This window comes from Physella acuta, unplaced genomic scaffold (assembly GCF_028476545.2).
Source record: "Physella acuta isolate Inbredline_101_S28 unplaced genomic scaffold, ASM2847654v3 ptg000572l, whole genome shotgun sequence".
NCBI lineage: Eukaryota > Metazoa > Mollusca > Gastropoda > Physidae > Physella > Physella acuta.
In genome coordinates, this window is record NW_026732091.1 from 313,857 (window position 1) to 336,867 (window position 23,011).

The 23,011-nt window shown below is 33.7% G+C and overlaps 1 protein-coding gene and 1 non-coding gene across 2 annotated transcripts in view; both read right to left on the minus strand.

Moving 5' to 3' along the window:
- The window catches only part of LOC131946834 (uncharacterized), a 102,345-nt gene extending 79,889 nt beyond the window's left edge, over window positions 1–22,456 (minus strand). The window contains exon 1 of the mRNA XM_059307806.1: window positions 22,430–22,456. The gene's annotated coding sequence lies outside the window, so the exon portion shown is untranslated. The remainder of the gene's footprint in view (window positions 1–22,429) is intronic.
- On the minus strand, window positions 14,461–14,542 carry Trnas-uga (transfer RNA serine (anticodon UGA)). Its single transcript has one exon. It is a non-coding gene; the product is annotated as a tRNA-Ser (tRNA).
- Window positions 22,457–23,011: the final 555 nt, after the last annotated feature.

The following is a 23,011-nucleotide window of genomic DNA, read 5'->3' on the forward strand; positions in this document are numbered from 1 at the left end:
ATGAATATATTTCACAAAGACAAGCAACTGCGAACACAAACTCACGTCTGTTGATTTATCAACTTGAAAATCAAACAATGGTTTGATTTCATTCCAAATTTGTTTTTAACATCTACTGATATGTCTGCTATATGCCGCTGCATAGCATTATTAGACAGAAATGTTGCATCTTTACGGCACTGGAATTCCCAAGAATGAATTTCACCATCTTCAAGATGCAGGGTTTGATGAGATTTTCTCCTATTGTGTGAGGTGTTTTTTTTTTGTGCTTGGCAATTTCTAATGCGACTTCATATGATGCTTGCACTAATGCTGTGTTTTCTTGGTGAGAACTTCCTGTTCGATCAAGTCTCTGACGTTTGCAACTAGCTTAATGCCGAGGAGAGAACTCCACATCTTTTTTGGTGTGTCCCTAATGATTCGTTTCAGAATGTCCTTCCAGTTTTGAAGGTTTCATAGACTCATGACTGAGAACACATTTGCACAGTACACATTGTTTTTATTCTTTATTCCCTTTCCAGTGATTTTAATAACGCCGAATTTCAGATATTTTTCTAAATATTTATGGTTTTTTCCCATTGCTACGGTTTAGTCTACAAGTTGGTGACCCCCCAGAAAGCCCTTAGCGACCACCATGAGGGTCGCGACCCCTTGTTTGGGAAACCATGGTATAGAGGAAGTACTGTATTCATACTCAAAAAGCACATAACAATTTGACATTATAAACCGTTTACACCTCAGGGGATTTATTTTTAATCGGGCAAATATTCTAAATCCAGAATTATCAAAATCTCGGCGTTTTACGCGTCATCGAGTCGGCAAAAATGGACTTTGCAATTTTTTTCCGTGTGTCTGTCTGTCTGTGAATACGATAACTTGAGTACCGTTACAGCTAAGTTGACGAAATTTTTATAAGTATTACATCATGTTTGTAGTCTTTTGGAAACGTTTCAGCGATTTCCGGTAACCGGAACTGGAAACTTTCAAATTTAAAAAAAAATCTATAGCTTGAGTACTGTTTGAGTTAGTTAGAGAAAAGTTCACATATAAGTGAAACATCAAATTTTAGACTGGAAACAGTACTTTACGCGTTTTCAGATTCTTGAAAAGTATCAGAATGTTTTTTTAAGCAAAATTTTGAAATCCTCTACTGGACTTATTTATTTTGTTTTAAGCTTTTCACTCGAGAACAAAGTATTGGGACAACATTTTTTACTAAATTAGATGATTAATTAACTCATTGAAAATTAATCTAGATTTTCTTTATTAAGTGTTATTGTTCCGCCGTATTATACACACATTGATTGCTGTTTAATGAGTGCGCAAATAATTGTTTCGCGATTCTATTCTCTTTCGAAAATGTAATATTTAAGAATGTATTGAAAAAAATAACATGTCCATATCTCGATTACACTGGATTTACCATCACCTTTAGTGTTATATAAAAATATTCGAGATAATTCGAGATCACTCTCGTTTTATTTCATACATGCTTTGATCGCTAATGAGATATTTACATATTTTATGTTTTTATTTTAAGTACATTTAAAGATTGTTATTAGAAAGCATTTTTATATTTGTTTAATATTCTACTTTTTAGTAATTTGAAAGGATATCACTAAAAATATTTGCTTCAAAACAAGATCAGTAGGTTGCGAACTTGAAAACCATTTATAGGCCATTTCGCAAAGTGAGTAGCCGTTCTGGAAATGAAAGCAACTGCAGTTCACAGACGAAAGCAAGCTAATTAAGTGATGATTATTTCTTAATCTTGTTACCCCCCCCCCCCCCGGCTTCTAAGTTTCAATTCGTTAAAAAAACATTCTGCGCCGCTCACACATCAACCAGGACAAAAATATTTGCTTTAAAACTCGTTTAATAGCTTGTGATCTATAAAAGAGAGGTCAGCCAGCCTCGTGGAATCAGCCAACCATGAAACGACAGTTCACTCAAGACTGCCAAGTGATCGCCAGCTAGTATTTTATCGTGATATCCCCCATTTTTAATTTGCGTATAATAATTTTTAAATTGTTTCTCTAATTAAAATTTAAAAATGAAATTAATGCTTTGCTTTCGAAAAAGAACATATATGGAAATTGTGAATGAATGTCCGCATTAGAAACAGGTCAAAATTGCGTTGCAAGATTTCCACAAACCCATAAACAAATTAACCGAGGATGCAAACTAATTAAAAGACAGTAGCCCTAAACATTGAACCGTTTTGCGCTTATTTGTACTTATTAGAGGGTCGTTACTGCTTCATGAGTTTGACTTTTAATTTTTACTGTTGTTTTTTTAAATGCACACACACATAAAAAAAGATAACATTTTGCTAAAATAAAAACGCTTTCACTGCTCAACTTAAACTGTTTTTCGATTACTGTTAAAATAATTTCGTATTATTAATCTTTGATACTTTTTGTAAACATAGAACATACGTCATAACATACGTCATAGATAAACAATGCCTTTTATTCGTGCATTCGGTGAGCAATTTCCTGGAACACGGGCATTAAAAGTTATTTTTAACAGTGCTATTTAAAAAATTATTTAGTACAAAGCATAGAAAAGAAAACATAAGGTCTTCGACGGTTAATTAGATTGGAATAATTAACCAAGTAGATGTTTAATTCAATTAAAAAACAACTTGTAATGTGAATTGAATATAGTGATATAGAGCGATGCTTTCCTATTGTGTTTCATTCACTAAACTACTGCTATCTAGAATACTAATTAAAACTACGCTCTAAATTGGTATGCGAAATCATGAAAGTTAGAAAGCCTCAAAATCAAGACGAGTCCGCTACATTTTTTAAAAATCCGCTAGACTACCCTTGGATGTCACGTTTATTGAAAACTTTTAATCTTTCCCCACTTTTCTGTTACATATAGTCACAAAGTGAGAGACTCCCACATTTACAAAGATGTCACATGTTTTTGTTTTCAAAACAAAGATTTCGGCTGAGCATGGGTCTGACCACACCATCCCTTCATATGCTAAGGTCATTGAAACTGATGAACTCTACTTCCCTGCTCCGTGCCCGCTCCAAATCCCGAAAGGCAACATTATCATGAACATCTGAAAAACGTCACAATAGGTTACATGTTTTTATCTTTAAAAAAACACGATGTATTCCTGTAATATATTCTGAGTTAAAACCTCAATTGAAAAATAAAAGAATAAATTAATACAATTAATGTAAAACTAATAACAATAAATCAGAACCAATTGCGTTTGTTGTGATTTTCTACTGTGCATTTTTTGAGGATGAATTAAACACAAAACAAATTAGCATTATGAATCTCGTACCCATACCACCCGCATAACTTTTACATTATCACCTCGGCCAGCTAGGCATATACGATTGTGTGCAAATTTATTGGGTTAATGTTCTTAGGGCCAGCGTATATGAAAGATAAATTACGCAAATATTATTTTAAATTAAATTATAAGTACATCCTAATTTAGCCAATGCAATTGCTTAACAAAGATTTATTTAAAACAAATACGGCATAAAATATTTTAAGATGAAAACACTTTATCGGCCTAGATTCTACTTTTCCCACAGCTGTAGATAAATTCATTGTATTGTCGTGTTTTTTAAAACCCTCACTAACCCCCCTCCCTAATCCCTCACCCACTGGGTTAGGGCGATATTTAAATCAATGTTTACAAAAGAAACCTTCACTAGAACATATTTAACTTCCAAACTTTTATGGCGATAGGATCATAAGTGTAATAAAACAAAAAGAGAAACAGATAAACATTTACACATTCATGCGTGTATGTAGAAGAAACTTACCTTTCTTAATTTTTCAAAGAAGACTAACTCCTTTGTTTCTTTTCTACGGGCAATATTATGTAAAATCATAATCAGTTTGTTTGTTACGTATCTCGACTGTGAATTCTGTAACATTAACATCGAACATTATTTTATCAAAACAAAATCTAATCTTTTTATAAAACTAGACTGGTTTTTTTAAGACTTGTATATAGTTCAACATTTACAACACTTTATTAGAACCTACATCGTGTGATATTTTTTTAAAAATAGAAACATATCGTTTGGAACTAATTATTCTAAAATATATTCGCCTTAAAAATGCTATCCACATTAATTAATTAAAATGGAAAATGTGTTTTCTAATGGAATAATTCTTACTCCACATATCTTCAGATATGTGTCAATATCTTTTCCCGCCCGCTTGAGTCCAATTAACAGAAAAATTTCATTATTTTTGACGACATCGGAATACGATGATTAGTGTTGTTAGAGAAACCGCCGTAGCTGTTATATAATGCAGAATCCACTCAAATTAATGAGAAAGTGACTAAAATGCTTATCCAAATGACTGCAAATTAACATTGAAAATACATTATCGTACATACACCACTGACTCCGAATAGTTCACATAAGCGGATATTTATCCACGTAAGATGTAATCATTATGACTATTGCAGTCGACTCCACAGACTATAAGTAGGGCTCGCATCAAAGGATTTAATGATATCAGGTAAAATTATATTTAAATTTTAATTGCAGATATTTTGGAAAGAAGCATTTATTCAAAGAGACATCTGGATATTTTAATTTTCCGTTCACTCTGAATTCAAACTGTTGATATGGTGACAGGTAAAGGAATATCTGACAACACAGGAATTTATTAATTAACTTCACAAATTCAAAAACTAATTATATTTTAACCGGGCCCAGTCATCTTAACTTGTTTTTAAAGAATAGTACACTTACATTAATTTTACTATTTAAGACGATAATATTGGTAAATATTTCCACAGCACCATTTGTAGCCAATGTCTGAAAAAAGTTACAAATATTAGGACTATTTACTTTTGAAAAACAATAAAAACAAATGTAGGGCTACGTTATCTTTGATAGAGATTTGTAAAAAATTCTTAAAGAAAACTATTGTCTTAAATTTGACCTGATTTTTATAACTGGCCAGGCGGAATTATAACAGCTTCCAAAACACGGCATGCCTATTATTGTATGTTGATGTTTAAACACACACACACACACACACACATATATATATATATATATATATATATATATATATATATATATATATATATATATATATATATATATATATATATATATATATATATATATATATATATATATATATATATATATATATATATACACTACTAAAACTTAAGTTTGTTTACATGTTTTGGATATTTATTTATTTATTTATTTTGTTTTTTGTTTGTCTGATTGGCTACAGGAGAGAATCTGCGCAATGTGGAGAGCTGTAAAATAGTATGTAGGTAGAGAACAATTTTCGTTTTCAGACAGACTGTTATTCACAAATTTATTTAAAAACGTTAATTAATTTATTGATTTAGTCATTGGTAAATAAACCACATTAATTTTAAAAGTTTCAAACAATGGCTTTACTTTGACGGAATAGTGACGTCACCTAATTTGTTTACTTTTTAGTACAATCAATGGCGGCTCCAATACAATATTTCGTGGCCTATTCAGATCTTTAACGCGTTATAAATCTATTTTTCTGTCGGTTATAACTTTAACAATACGTCCGTTTGCTGTATTTATTACGTTCCAACAGTTATATCAAATTTCAACTGTCTTTTTCATTTAGTTTTTCAATAAATTTCTCCAGATCTACAGATCACCTGTCGAAGGAAGAAAAAGTTATCAATCTAGATCTAGATCTAGGTCACTAAACTTAACGTAAATTCTAGATCTAGACTTAATGTAAATTCTACATCTAGAATCTATTTCAGGTCTTTAATATTTTATATAAATCTTATTTTAGCTTCAATAATCACCTTATTTGAGAATGCATAGGATTTAAATTTCCGATTTATCTATCTAAGGTTCTAGGTCTAGATCTAGATCTATTTTCTAAAATTTAGATCTAATTTAGATTCTGGATGTAGAATCTAGACTCAACGTAAATTCTAAATCTAGAACCTAGAATCTATATACTAAACTATCTTAGGCCTTAATTATTTTATATAAATATTTGTTTGTTTAGCTAAGGAATATACTAATTTGGAACTGCTTGATCTAGGGCCTATTTGCATAACTTAAGATTCATAAGCGGATTCTATACCACAAATTTTGCAAAAATAGACTTAACGTAAATTCTAGATCTAGCTCTATCTAGATATACTTAACTATCTCAGGCCTTAATATTTTACTTTATATACATCTTTGTTTGTTTAGCTATGGAATAGGCTATTTAGGGATAATATTAAATTTGAAATGCTCGATCTATGGCCTATTTGCATATTTTAAGTTCCATACAAGGATTCTATGCCGCTAAATTTGCTTATAATTGTAACTTTCCAGATTGGTGAGTTGATAGTGCAATCGCTAACCGTGTGTGTGGTACGGGTTCGAAACACATCTTGTAAATATTATTTTTTTTTTGTAATTTTTTTTATAGATGTGAATGATAAAGTTGTCTATCGGGACTTGGCAAGACACGGGGCAGGTGAAGTAGAGTTCACCTGTTTCTGTGTTCTTGGCACATAAAGGGATAGCGTGGTCAGAGCCATGCTCGGCCGGAATCTTTTTGTAAATGATAAAAAGATGTTGTCTGAGACTTGGCGGGACACTGGGCAGGCGAAGTAGAGATGGGTAGGTGTAGAGTTCACCTGTAGCGTCAGCATATAAAGGGGTAATGTGGTCAGACATATGCTCAGCCTATGCTCTTATTATCTGTGTGTCACGTGGGCAGTCTAACGATTATAAGTCCATAATCCAGTAAGTCCATGTGCAGTACACATAATACACTAGCATTTCTGAGATTCCTCGAGGTCAGATGTCGTTACTAGGGATATTTGGGGAGTCGGGTGACACTAATTAATGAATATGGTCGGTGCGGGTCGTAAATAAGATGGCGGTATAGTAGATTTAGGACTAGCTTAACTGCTAAGACATCGACATGTAACAATGATACTAATTAAAACTAATTAAATTGAATTCAGACTTTCATTAACGCACGCCTGCGTTGTATATTGAACATCTGGCGGCTAGAGATTAAATTGGTCAAAACCCTGTTGACAAAGAAATAAAGATGCGCAGATGGTCATGGATTAGGCACACTTTGCGTAAACCAACAAGCAAAATCACAACATAGGTATTAAATTCGAATCCCCAAAGAAAGAGGCAAAAACAAACTTGAAAAAAAAAGTTTTCAGTGTTTCTTCCAGACTTTTTTCCCCGGGGGAGCATGTAATATGTTCGAGGGGGGGGGGCGGCGTTCAACATTTTTTGGCTGGGGCAGGCATTATTAAAAGTGTATGTTTACTATAAAAATTCCATCTTATTGGGGGGGGGGGGGAGCGGTAGACTTTCTTCCGCGGGGGGGGGGGGGGGCGGAGTCCCCTCCCCTGCCCCCGGAGAGATGCCTGGAAGAAACTGTGTTAGTTTTTACTGAATTAAAGTTAGAATATTGTGGACCCAACTGGAAGAAGTCACCAAAAACTGAGCAAGATAGAGAATAGTAGAAGCATCCGAATGCCCTACAAATGGTCTACGAAACAGAAAATGATGATAATAATGTTGATTATAATGATGGTGTATTAAATAAATTCAGTGGCACCCCGTCAAAAGAGCGCACGACAAAAGAGCGCCGACATAAGAGCGCAGACAAAAGAGCGCCGACATAATAGCGCCAACATAAGAGCGCACTAATTTCCCGACAAAAGAGCGCCGACATAAGAGCGCAAACTAAAAATCGAAAAACCATATTTAATAAATAAAAACAAGAAAATTAACTAAGATCAGAAGGCATCGTTTGATGTTAAATTAAAAAACGAATTGTTCAGTTTCTTTAACTAAAAAACTGGTATAATCAACGTGAAGTCCAATTATTCAAAACGCAATCTAATAACACATACACAGATTTTAAATGTTAGGCCTAAAGTGAGAATATAAACTGAAATGACATGTAACAAAATGAAAATAAGTTCATATTAATAAGTTGCATTTATAATGCTATGTTGTGGGCTGTACCACGTAGGTAGTACATCATTGAATCATTAGCATTGGTTGAAGCAATTGTCTGCAATCTTCGTTTCAGCTGAATATATTTGTTCTTTGAAGCTTCTAGTTGTCGTTTGAAGAGGTCCAGGAATTGTTATCTATGCAACGTTCTGCGGATTTTGGTATGGCAGCTGCGTTATTGTGTTCTGATGATGACAGAACAACATCGTTCAGCACTTTCATTTGTCCTCGACAGCCATCTTTCTTGCAGCATCTCCATGTCGTACTTCCATCAGCATTTACTCTGTCCTGTCTATATCTGTAGCCTTCGACCAATATAATAACCTTCCCTTTCTGTGATTCGATCTTCTCCATGTTACTTGGGTTAGAAATATTGTCAAACTGCATTTATAACATATTAACCATAATATATAAATAAAGACGTTGTTCTCTCGCCGATTGTTTAATTAAAACAAGTGATAACCATGTCATATTCGTTTAGCGTACAACATGTGTTTTTTTTAATTGACTGCGCTCTTATGTCGGCGCTCTTTTGTCTGCGCTCTTTTGTCGGCGCTCTTATGTCGGCGCTCTTTTGTCTGCGCTCTTATGTCGGCGCTCTTTTGTCGTGCGCTCTTTTGACGGGTCACCAAATTCAGTATATCAAGAGACTGTTTGCTTATATCATTTTACATGTTTATATATTGAATTATTCAGTTGTATTTTAAAACGGTTTTTAACATTTGTCAGACGCATCAATACTTGTTTTTATTTGGTCAAATTAATTCTTTGCGGGTACAACTATATATTTAAAAAATAAGACTCGTTGACATTCTTCATGTTTATTTTCAAGCAATAGTAAGAAACAACATTATTTCTGACAACAAAAAAAAATCAAGTTTTTTTTTTAATTGAAGGCAAAATAAACAATTACCTTGGGAAAATCTGAGCTTTCGACAACAAACAAACTGTTTAACTTTGATGTTCGCTGAATACACCGCCTGACTTAAATTATTTCTTTTTAAACAACTATGTATGTTAAATTTAACATCTAGTAATCTCTCTAGTTACTTGTCTTCCCTTGTATAATACGGGCATTGAATTAACGAATTATAGTACAACAATAGAATTATCAGTTTCAAATATCTCTAATCGCCATTGGAAATTAGTGCGAAATTAATTTTTCCTCAATGCAACTAAATAAGTTGATTAAAAAAATAAAGACTAATTAATCAATTACCTGAGCAAAATCTGAGCTTTCGTCACTGCCGCTCAACAACATCTTCAACATATCACGAGTTAAGGAAAGGGAAAAGCTTTGTACTTTTGGATCAAGCAGGTTTTTTTCTTTCAAATATGAAACTGTTTTTTCTGTAATATAGATTTAAAAAATCAGCAGCATAATATTAAAATTAAAAAAAAAACGTAAACTCCATAAACCAAACAAGTAAACAATATATGAGTGAACGTACATTTATATTGCAATACTTTTTACTGCCCCAATAAAAATATCCACTTATGTATTAAACTCATTTCATTCCATCACTTTGTTCTACCTTTCTAGTCCTTTGTGGAATACTGTCTTATATATTGTCTTATATATTTTAATGTATGTTTAAAATGCTTTACTTTTCAGAATGTGTTTTCCTATTATTAAAATAAAGTCAAGATCGTGTTTACACTCCACTCACAATTTAATTAAAATAAACAGTCATTCATCAATCGCATAATACATTTGCATTTAATTTATTTCAACTTTTGTTATTTAATCAGAGGCGTAGCGACCCCTCCGGGCGCCCATGGCGAACCTTCACATCTATCTTGTATGTGTGTCTGTGTGTCTTTTATGCATTACCACACCTCTTATCACATCGCCGTGAAACTTTGGGAAGTTGTTGAGAATATTCCTGTGGAGGTTTCTGCGAAAACAAAATTCATATTCGCAGGGGTATACAAAAATAAAAGTAGATTTTGGTTTGACAACATTCATCCGATCGCCATCAAACTTTGGTGAGATCATTGGAACACTCTGGGGAAGTGTTTGTGTTTTGTAAAAAAAATATTTTTAAATTCTAAAATGGCGGCGCCACGGGAGGGTGCGTTTTCTCTATATACGGTATATAAAAATAATAAAAGTGAATTGCGGTGACACCGTTCACACGATCGCCATGAGTTGGCGCCCAGAGCGGCTATGTTAGCACTTGGCATCTGCTAATCGAGCGCCCTGTATAGCGGGTACGTTAATTAAAAAAAAAGGCTACACACTAAAGACACGACGGGCAACACTAATCATTGACTCTATCGAACCAGGCGCGTCCTCCCGCGCCCCTGTAGAGTTCAATTTGGCGCCCTTGGCTTTCCCGTTAGCGCAATGGCACCTACGTTCGTTCTAAACAGTGCGGTAGACAATTGAATCAGGCGTTTCAGCCGGCTCCCTGGCAGGGTACGATCTGGCTGCAAACAAAAAAATTAGTTTCGGACCCCACAGGCTTACGCGGGCTGCTGAGGGCCCTGTAATGCTTTTTTAAATTAATTAGGAAAATTAACCAAGGTTAGATTATTAACAATGGGTTGTTTCTTTTTGTCCGTAAAAAATCCAAACAATTTCAAAGCCTACAGTTCTCAAAATATATTATAATGAAAAAATGTCCGTAAAAATTAAGTTTAGAGGGGCAACTCAAATCAAAATTAAAAGCCACACTTCTAAAAATAACTTTGTAACGCGAAGAAATCCTTCTGTACAGTTTCGTCATTTTGCGAATGATGCAATTAGCATCTATTTTTAAACAATCCAATCAGAAATTGAGATCGAGCTTCTAATAATACACCGTTAGTAACGCTAACGAATTGCATCAGCCACACTAATGTTTATAACACGTCAAATATTCATTGTTTCCGGATGCTATTTGGCGTTCTGGGTTATTCTGTGAGCACTATGGCGCCTATGTTAGTTGTTGTAGCCAGGCGCCGTGCGCGGCACCTTTGCGTTAGTGTAATCAGGGGCTCCCGAGAGCGCCCCTCTACGTTCCTGACATATGAGCGGTCACCTAAGTGTGTTCTACTTCATTTTTTTGGTGAGTGATTAACGTAAGGTTTTCATGCGGTAGTGTTGGTATTGTGTCCCTATATTTATGATCCAAGAGTACGAATTGTTTACTTTTAAAAAACTCAGTTTTAGAAAAACAAGTTCAAGCGTCTTAGAACATAAGAATGGTAACGCATTGATGAAAACCTTCTTATATATTTCCTCAATTTCTTATATCCCCGCGGCAATGCGCGGGGACGGGTACGCTAGTATATATAAGTATATATACACTCCCATATATGTGTGTGTATGGGTGTATGCATGTGTGTGTGGGATAATCCAGAAAATATTTTAAAATTACGGTGTATGAGTTTCATTCCCTAAAACTTTCCTCAACATTAATTAAATTCCCCTTAAGATACGTTATCCTTTAAAATCTGTAATGTCAGAAAAAAAATTAGCGCTATCCGAGTTTAGAGGTAAGTTTACAGCAGCCATTAATTCACTAAATCCAGTCCTTTCATATTCTATCTTTGGAACAAGCTCTATAAATATGTTACTTAGTTCGATTATTAGTTGATTTAAAAAAAAATGATAATCTAGTGATATACAATAGCAAATTATCAGTAGTTATAGCACACATTGGAATACGACATGGGTATTTCGTTGGCTGGTTGATTGTAAAATGAATTAAGCTGGATGAAAAAGCAGTAATAACCGGTAATATCAGGTTTAATAATTGTGTCTTATAAGAATCAGTAGCGATCAAATTCGTTTCGACAAGCTAAGCCAATATGGAATTTAAATGCATTATCAAAAACATTCAAGCAGGATCTAAATCTAAATGTGAAGTCTCTTTCACTGTATGTATTGGAGCTAAGTTACAGCATTTGGAGAATAAAATACGAGCACCGAAAACGGATCGATCGTCGTAACAATCAAGTGATTAGACTAAGTTTCGTCTACACCCATGCTGCTTAGGTAGGTAGCTGAAACAAAACAAAAAGAATAAAATCAAAAGAGTTTTGGGTTCGGCAGAGGTATAGACACATACCCGTATGATTCACGATCGGATTTTGTCAGTGTGGCCGATAAAAGTATTAAAAAGGAACATTGAATGCGCATTTGAAACTGGTTGGGTTCGGTACCTCCAAAATTATTTTGAACAACTGTTTAAGTTTCTATAAAGTGCAAGCTTAATTGTTCTACTTTATAAAGTTAACGGTTAACACGTTAATAAATTGTAGTATATTTGTTTCCGAAAAATTAATACAATAATAAATATCGAGTCAAAAAACATCAAGCCTTGCCCAGCAGAAATATTTAACATTCGTGTTTCTTTCAAGTGTTTTACTTGTACTTAATTTTACTTTGGACCATGCAATTCAAATGCCAGGTAAAATAGAGTTTGTTTCGGTGTCATTGGCAAATGAGAGATAGTATTATATTTTACATGCTTAGCCACCATTGATTTCACGAACGTAAGATGTGTACCTGTCGGGGACTAGTTTGACTTGAGACATTCTACTGATAGTCGAGGATCTGAACACAAGATATTCTTGATGGCATTAGTGCGTTTTTGTTTACATAATATTAGCCTACTTTTCAGCAAGTAGCCTGCACATATTGATTCGTAGAATTTTAAAAATACTTAAAACTTAAACTTATATATATTATATCATGAGATAAGAATTGTTTACTTATCTTTTCTCGCATCTATTAATGAACACACATAAATTAGATTTCAATCTTAAAACAGAAGACATGCATTTTTTTCTACTTAAACATTTTGTTATGTACCTGGATACTTGTGTTCATGAAGTGTTTGGAATAAAGTCAAACGTTTATCGATATAATTTGCACAAATCACAGTGTCTATCATATTCAAAGCTTTTTGGTATATAAAAAATGGCAATTGTCCAAACGCTTCCAAGCTAGAATATTCCTCCATTATGTGTGCTGTATATTCCAGTAATTCATCTAGGGTTGGTGCCTGTAAAATTAGAAACATATTTCATTAACAAAAATTGATTTAATGAGTATTAACTTAACAAAATTAAAGAATAAAAATTTCAAATTCGAAGGGGTGGCGCCCCGGTAGGGCGCGATTTGTTTTTTCTCTACATAAGGTATATGCAAATATAAGTCGATTGCGGTTTCACGCCGTTCATCTGATGACCATCAACTTGTGGGGAGTTGATTAGAATACTCCAGGGAAGGGTTCTGCAAATTTTTTATTTTTTTTTTAATTTCGTAAGGGCGGTAATATAAAATTAATAAAAGTGTATTGTAGTAAAACCGATAACACGATCGCCATGAGACTTTGGGAAGATGTTGAAAATATTCCTGGAGAGTTTTCTGCGCAAAAAACAAATTCACAGGAGTGGACCGCAGCAGGGCGGGATTCGATTTTTCTCTATATCAAAAAACGTGGGTACGTTCACCATCAAATTTCCAAAATTAGTGTGTTGTGTGCTTTTCGCTTTAATCATAAATCTGCCCGACCCACGTTTTTTTTGTCATCAAATGTATGAACAGTCATCACAAGAATCTGCACAGCTCGAGGAAGCACAAAATCTACGAGCAGTCATTGGTAGATCCCCTAGGGTCGGAAGAAAAATTTATTTTCTACTTTTTAGTCCACAAGAAAAACGTGGTTTTTTAAAAAGTTTTTTTAAGTATTTTATTTTCTCCTTTTTAGTCCGTTGCTACACATGAAAAACGTGTTTTTTAAAGTTTTTTATATAGTTTATTTTCTACTTTATCTAATGACTTGATTAAGTATGACTTGACTAAGTGTTTTTAAATACATAAAAAAATTAGAGGATTTTTTATCAAAATAAAAAGGATCAAAAGGTTTTTGAATGCTTTTAGGTAGTTAGCCCACCGTCCCTCCTTCCTCGAACAGATTAACTGTCGATTCTCCACCCACCTTAAGCATTACACTGTAAAACATTTTAAAAAAGAGGCCTTTAATTAAGCTAATTTAGGTCTCTAATTGCTAGTTTTTATGATTGCATCTGAAATTGTTAGGCGAAAATAGCCTGCATGCCGAATTTCAGATCTCTAGAGCAATCAGAAGTGGGATAATTTTCGTTGTCAATTTTAACAACAAACAGATCTATAAACAAACACGAAGCTGAGTTAAGAAAATTCTCCACTTTTCTGTGCAACATACTTAGTGAATTCGACACTACCCTCCCTTTCATTTCCCCATGAAGATAATTACATATATAGATGGCAACTTCTCAAAAAAATACCTACCCACCGCCTATTGCACAATAAAAGTGTGAAATTGTGTATTCATTGGCTATCCTTTGAAGATACCTCAATCACTGCTTTAGATGTATGTGAAAATTTAGTTCTACTATTCCCAACTAACAGAGAAGATGAGAGAATTTAAGAACAGGCAAAAATTGTTTACTAGATAAAAAGTTAAAACTAAAGCGTTGTCGGCAGGATTCGAACCTGCGCGGGAAGATCCCAATAGATTTCAAGTCTATCGCCTTAACCACTCGGCCACGACAACTGTCGATTCTCCACCCACCTTAAGCATTACACTGTAAAACATTAAAAAAACAGGCCTTTAATTAAGCTAATTTAGGTCTCTAATTGCTAGTTTTTATGATTGCATCTGAAATTGTTAGGCGAAAATAGCCTGCATGCCGAATTTCAGATTTCTAGAGCAATCAGAAGTGGGCTAATTTTCGTTGTCAATTTTAACAACAAACAAATCCAAAAACAAACGCGAAGCTGAGTTAAGAAAAACGTGTTAAAATTCAACTGGAAATGTGAAGGGGGTTGTAGACTGAGGTGTGACGTCATTTTAAGGGGGGGGGGGGTCTGGCTTTTTGTGACGATGTATTACGGAGGGGAGGGGGGAGGTAAAAACAGTGTTTCTTCCAGACATTTTTCTCCGGGGGGGGGGGGCACTTAAAATTTTCGGGGGGGGGGGGCGGTAGACTTTCTTCGGGGGGGGGGGGGCAGACACTGCTAAAAGTATATATTTTCTATATAAATTATATAAATTTCATTTCGTTCGGGGGGGGGGGGCGGTAAAAAAATTTCATGGGGGCCCAGCCCCCCCCCCCTAAGAGATGCCTGAAAGAAACTCTGGGTAAAAATCGTAAAAAACCTTAACGTCATTTATGGATGACCCCATAGCAACTATTACATTTTCTTTAAGAAAGTGTCAACATTAATGAAGAAAGCTCATATAAAATGTAAAGAAACACAGACAAGAACCATGCAAGCATATTAAACCACAAGATTAAGGGAGCTACAGTACATTACAATGAATATGAGCTACACATTAAGAAATGTATATAACAAACAAATAGCACGAAAAAATAAAGTAAGACTGAGTGCAACATTACACTACACTGAAGCAACAACATGACACATGCAAATAAAAAAATATGCGAGACATGCAAATAAAACCTACACTAAACAGAGAGAACATGCTTTTAGTATGCAATATAGTGAATTCGTTAATCAAACAATAAAAACTATCATAAAAACAAAACATCTAATCAAGCGTTCACACTTATCAAAATCAACAAGTGGAGAATGACCAAGCTGATTACGATGGTCATTTACATATTAATTGTCCTCGATTGAAGGAATGGAAGGCAATAAGTAGTGTTTGATAGAAAAATTTCCGGGCACATTTTAAATTGAAATAGTTAAATGAAGATATTGGTCTAGAAACAGGCAATTCATATATAATGTATTAGGATAATAGGTAATCATTTGAAAATACACAGTCTTGATTTGTATAATAGTAGTATTTGTCGTTCATAAAAGCTCTTATTTTTTAGTGCATTTATTATTGTCCTTTTACAATACTTGATATTAATGTTAACTTTTGATTTATGTGTCTATACATTAATTATAATACACTGTGATGGTTGTTATGTTCTTTAAAAATCATATACCTTGTATGTACTGAATATCTTGATAAGAGAATAACTCAATGTTAACAAAGACTCAAGTGAGCTGAGAAGACAATAACTAAGTAAATACAAGTCTATCATGAAATGGCATACACAGTAATAGCAAATAAAGGTGACAATAGAAATTCATCACTGAAAAATGTAATACTAGAAAGGCAAACATGTTGTAGAACTAAAAAAAAATATATTTAAGATTTAAGAAAGTTAGGTTAGAACTAAGAAAAAATTTTAATTAAGAAATATAGAATTTAACACAAGAATTTCTAAGTAAATTAGAGGCAGTTACGAATTAAATTATAATTAGTTAATCATGAGACTAGAAGAAGATACGACAACATTCCTGGTAAAGCACACACCCAAAGAAACTACGGTCATAAAATGAAACTCAAAGAAAGTGAGAATAACTGTCTGTACAATGAAATAATAAGCAATGTATCAAATAGTAGATAAATTAAACAAAAACTTTAGAATCCTCAACAAACTGATTGGGGTAAAAAAAAGCCATTCCAAGTCTGTATGTTGGTAAAGATAGGTAGATAGAAGAGAAAACCGTAATTCAAATAGAGCCACAAACAGTAAACAAAAGTTGCAGAAATTTCAAGAGACGTGTATCTCATAAAGATAAGAAAAAATGCCATCATATAAACAGAAGTATAATAAGTATGAAATCTAGGATAATTCCCAAAGACTATGATATAGTAATGACCTATATAAAGAGCTGGTTGATATACCAAGCAAGCAGGCACAACGTGTGGTGAACTACTGATGTAACTCATTACCAAAAAAGAAACGTATGATGCAGATACTCAAGAGAATAATGAAAATGGTGAAGATAAGTCCTACAACTACATTGCAAAATAGGATATGGTTAAGGTAATCAATGAAATTATGACAGTATGACAGCTAGAAGCTATGTATACAATTCAATGAAGCCATGGCAAAGAGGTCAGCAATTATATCATGGTCGATTTAAATTTGAAGGTAAGTCTTGTGACTAATTGGTTATTGGCATGTTTACATTTTATTTCCATAAGTTCAAATATTTGTTTTTTTATCTTTTTAATATTTACATATAATGTTGCACATAATGTTATTTTATCTTGACTTTTTTTTCGGACAACGACACGTTTGAGTATTCAGGTTAAAATTATTGTTGATTTTGTATAAAAACATGCTAATTGTAATTTTGTCACTGTAAAATTTCAGAACATTTCTTAAATACTATTTGGTCCAAACATGTTTTCATAAAACACTTTCTTGCATATTGAAAAACTATTAGAAAACCATTAAGTGTTAGACATAAGACGGTAAAACTAATATTTTTACCGCCATCTTGTGCTGTCCCAAGCTCTTCGTTATCGCACTCTAGGTTTCACCACAGTGACCTCTGACCCGGCCGTTGAACTGTCCAGTCGGGTTAAATTTACTAAGTATAAATTTACTATGAGTATAAAAAGGCTCTTAGAACGGGTCAATCTAATTTTAAAGAAAATGGTCTGTACTCAATCGTTCTCTCTTTGTTATTAGCTATGATCTTAACGCTTACATAATAAACCACCTCGCCTACCGTGCAACAAGTCATAGAGAATAGCTCACATGTAGTTTAAATATTCGGGCTACTATAAGCCTTTGATAATGTATTTAAAGAAATTTGGTGGACGCTGCTTAGAAAATATAAAGTTTCACAAAAGCTTGTCAACATTATCATGGCATAATATAAAGTACTATTGTAGTGTATCATGAACTGACATCAAATAATAATCATTAAAAAAGTTTTAAAAAACCCACGTTTTCTGATTGAACTAAAAAGTAGAAAATAAACGCTATAAATTACAATAATGTAAGCGATCACTCTACTATAAGCGATAAAAAACGTGGGGCGCCGAAGTAAAAGTTATATTACTATTGATTAGATAATACTGTTGACTTTTATTAGGGAGCTTGTAGAGAGTCAACATTATTAGTAACTGTAAGAAAATCACGGCGCCCCACGTTTTTACTACAATTATATAGCGGTCTAAAATGCTCAATAAAATGTTTCCATGGATCAATTTAGTAATAATAATAATTGAATATTCTATTGTCATCCAAAAGAAAGCTTCCCTGAAAATTTCAGCGCACTAGCTAACTGGGAAGTGCCAGAAATTTCGATCGCAAGATTTGATCGGAAAAACAGAGACGAAAGCAAGTTAAAGAAAACGTGGGAATAAGAAATATAAATATAAAATGAGAAACAATCAACCATTTGAATCTTCATGCAGTTTAGCCAGAAAGTGCTCGATTACCTAACTTTTCTTAAAATCCTCTAGCGTGGTTATAAATGATAGGAATTCATGCACCACTTCAGTTCCTATTTCAACAACATCCGAGTACGTCACTGCTAATTGCTCCAAATGTATTAGTCGTCAAATGAAAAATGTTTTGGGTCTAAGCAAAAAAACATGGACGATTTTTCTTCAAAATTTTGAAAACGTATGTTTCTACTAGTCCAGCGACATACAATAAGTTTGACCAATGAACTTAGCGTCAGATAACTGCGTCTCTTATGCACCTTTGTCAAGGAATATTTTCCGTTTCTATACCCTGTGTTGCTCACAAATCAAATTTCTCAGCCAGCTCAGTGGTGTCATCAATCTTCTCAAATTCTGAATCAAATTTATTTCTCCAGATTCTCATCTCATTTATAAAAATCTGAATTAATCGAAAAGCTGTTAAAACATCAAAGCTACTTTTCTGCAAATAAATAGATAAGTTAAATTATTTTCCAGAATATTAAAACACCTAAAATCTCAAATGTCACGAGAATTACATTTCCTTCGGCAATCTGTTTAGAAGTAAAGATTTTAACTTAGCCGTCAACTATACTCCGCAATGTAAGAAAAAGTGTTGGAATACATAGAATCTACTGCTGTTTTTTAGGAACGCATTTTATATCAGTAAGTCTTTTGCAGTGTTAATGAAAATGTTTCTATGATGTTGCGTTGCTCCTCTTTCAATATGAAGACGAGAAAGACTTCCGGTAAAAATTAAATAAATGCTTTCCAAAAATAAAAAATAGAATAGCTGTGTTTGAATATTAGATGAAACAGAATCAATAACAATTAAAAATAAATTCTGAGCACAGCAGTGTGTAAAAAAGGCTTGTTATTTCACACTATCTTGTTATTTCCCGAAACATGGAGTTTGCTCCATCGTAGGACTGGCCATAGTACACGGTCATTGACAGCCCTATATCTGCTCTAAGAATCGTTCTGAAAAAAAACATCTGCACTAGCTTTAGGTAGCTCACAAAATTGAGTAAATCTTTTGATGGCGTCTCCGTGTTCAGTAACATATTGGATAGACAAAAAACAGCTCTATTCTGCTAATGTCATTAGTTGAATCTATAATCATAGCAACGTACTTTGTTAATTTAATTTCACCTACTAGCTTCTCTAAGTATGTTACATTTCTGTCACGGAAAGTTAAATGTTGTTTAGGCTACTCATCTTTCTTAGATAGGAAGGGAGCTTAATAAGTTCCAAATTGTTTCCTTTATTGAGTGTAGCTTCTCCTAAATTTTAAGATTCACGATGGCCTCTAAACTTTAATCCCCGTTTTCCCAAAAAGAGAATTCAATCTATAATTGTTTCTAGTATTACTTTGGTTTTTGTTTACATTTTAAAATGTCACATATTATTGTTCTGTCGTTATACAGTCATACTTTCATGATTAATAAACCGGGAGTGATCTCCACTAAACTTTCTCGAATATTTTTATATAAAATAACAGGGGATGGGAACTCGGGCTATAGACATGATTTTTAATCCATTTTAAATTCTTAAAGTTTTAAAAATAGAATAAAATCTCGTAGACAAATTAATTGCACACCAAGTGAACGTCAAATAAAAAAGCGCATAATAGTGCGCAATATTATTAGTACTTTAAAAATTTACATTAAAATTTAACAGAAGGTAGAGAATTAGATCTTTTACTTACATGTGAAATTTCATTTATCTATCTAAAATAGTACTCAAGTTATAGACTTTTGAAAAATTCAAAGTAGGAAAAGTACCACTTCCGTTTATCGGAAATCGCTCAAAAGTTGATACGGATCTACGATTTTGATAAAATACTTATATATGAAATTTCATCAACCTAGCTGTAACGGTTCTCAAGTAATCGTGTTTATACACGGACAGACAGACAGACAGACACACACACACACAGACACACAGACATACGGACAAGATTGCAAAATTATGTTTTTCCGTATCAGTGAGGTGTAAAACGTCGAGATTTGTAAAAATCTCGATTTTTTTTTTGCACGATTACAATACTTTCTCTATACTTCGTATATACGAGAAAGTAAAAAATATCTCTCGGCAATCTTGTGACTTTCAGAGTTTTTATGTTTGTCAAATTTGTCAGGACCTTTTGCAAAGTTCTTACAACCCAATTTTGGATCAACCCAAGTGTCTGACTTGTTTGTAAAAAGCCAACAATCAAAATAAATCATATTATTTGCCTTGGGCGAATATACTAACCAGGGTCGTACTATTTCCCGACAACATTTCGTATGTTTTTTTTTCTTGTACCAACGAGCACTAAAGTGTCGACCAAATAAATTTTTGGGAAAATTTGTATAAGTGTCTATGAGGCCTGATTCACAAGAACCAAACTCAAGTAATGCACGTGCCAGATCTTTCGGATATTCCAGATTTGTATCCATTATCGTCTTCTAAATGGGTGTCTTCTAAAATCGCCATGGACTATATCTTATTGTCTTGAGTCTCCACGAATTGATTCTGCATATGAGATGATGTTGTTGCTTGAATATGTTCTACTTGGATATCTTCAGACACATCAAACTCTGGTGGTATTATTGTCAAAGTAAAAGACGTGCAGCTTGAAAAATATGAATCCAGTTTGACACATTTGGATGATGTTTTTTGGCGATCTAAAATAACTTTCGATTTCTTCCTCTCCAAACCTGAATATTTTTCCTGGCTGGTTTTCTTTCCTCTTAACTAACGAAAGCGCCACTGTTGTCTTAGTTGCAATATATTTACTTTAATACACTAAATAATTTAAATGGTGCCCTTTAGTTTTTGATAATTACTAATTATTCAAAATAAATTCAAACAACACAACCGCTGAGCGGATACTTAACAGTGCAATCAGTGTTAGTTTAAGTAGAGTTGTTTTTGTTTAATACAAAATATAGCATTATTCAAATTTAATATAGATCTAGATCTAGTAATGTAAAATCATAATTAATATAAAGTTTGACTACAAGACCGCCTGATTGTCAGCTGAAGGGAGAAAGCGTAATTGTCCGCCCCCCCCCCCCCCCCCTACGTTATAGGCGTGCTAGCCTGGTCATTCGGTAACCTGTATACGGCGGAGAGTGGAAAAGTGTGACCGTAGCTATAGCTCACCCGCCGAAATGTATAAAGCACCCGACCGAAAAAGTCGACTTCCCGGCACTTGCGGGTTTGTACGTGGAGGCAACAATGTGTCCCTAACTTTTTTAGGTCATAACACCCCTTCCCCTAACGGTCTAGCTGGGTACCAGGTGGAAGGACACGGTGGAGAAGACAAACCTGGTAAGAACCTACGGATGAAAAATGACCAACATGTCACTAGTGTTCAAACCGGCGTCGTCAAAGCCATTTAGTCGGAGTTTACTACTTTGAGGCTTGCCTGGCTTATGGGAGGTCAACTCATGAGTCGGTATTTCCGTTTCACGAAAATCACGAAATCGTAATCACTATTAACACTTAATACGTGTTTATGTATTATTAAAAATATAAAAACTTCCTACCTGATTGTTGTGAGATAGAAGAACAATCTTTACATAGCAATCGATGGATCTGTTTTTATACAAAATATTTATACACAACATGTGTAATATTTGTTTGGATGTATGTTTTTTTTTTTCAAAAATCGACATAATGAGAAATAATAAAAGTTTCAAGAAAATAAAAACACATTGCATTGACATGCTTCGATAACAATGTTGTGGATAATTGCATAAATGGTTCAAATATATAAATGTAACAAATCATTCTAAAGCCTTCATATTTAGAATAGTACGATCATGATCCTTAATGTAATATCGATCTTCATCCTCATGATCGAGTAATATCCTACTTTAACTGATTAGACGGCGTATGTGTAAAAATAGAGGGTAATTGTTACCGGGGTAATGTTCTGCGCAATAAGTTAGATTGTCATAATGGGAATCAACTGGGTGATCATGGGGTGATTGGGAAGCGTTACATTTTTGACAAAGTTAACATCACAGTAGGCCTATGAGTTTACTTCTATGTGAAAGGATATACATTGAATTAGGTCTCGCGGTCAGTATTAAAATATATGTAGGCCTACTGACGTATGTAATTTTTGTTAGTTATAATGTATCACTTCTTTGTTGCAAATGTCTAGGCATGTTCCTGTAAGCTACACAAATTACTTACCTTTTAAAGTTGCGGATATCTGCGTCGTTTTGTACACTGGCGGTTAAAGTGCTCAGTTCTTTTTTGGTGTCGTTTTGTACATCTTGTTTTAGTGCTGTGTATTACATAAAAATACGATATTTATTAGTATACTGATCCCAAGGGATAATATAAGTTTTGATTAATTATTCAAATATTGATGTTGATGCACATTATTGCAGGCATTTACCTAATTTAAAATTTAATGTATGAATAAGTGTTACGCGTATGTTAGTTTTTGTTTAGAGTTATGGTTAATTGGAACTGATGCTAAAGTAAACAGCTTTGATAAATATATAACATCATTGATAGGGATAGAGTTAGGGTTAAGATAGGAATTTAGTTAAAGTGAGTTTAACACGGGTTTAATGTTAGCGATAGACAATGAGCAATTTTGAGGAAATGGGTAGAGTAAACGATACTTATAAAGGTGGGGTACATTTATTTAACGATAGCTGTTTGGGAAATGTTTGTAAGAAGGTTATTGTAAAGGGTGGAGATAGGGACTTAGTATCTGGTTTTGGCAAGACATAATGACACCTCTTCACACTGGATATTTATACT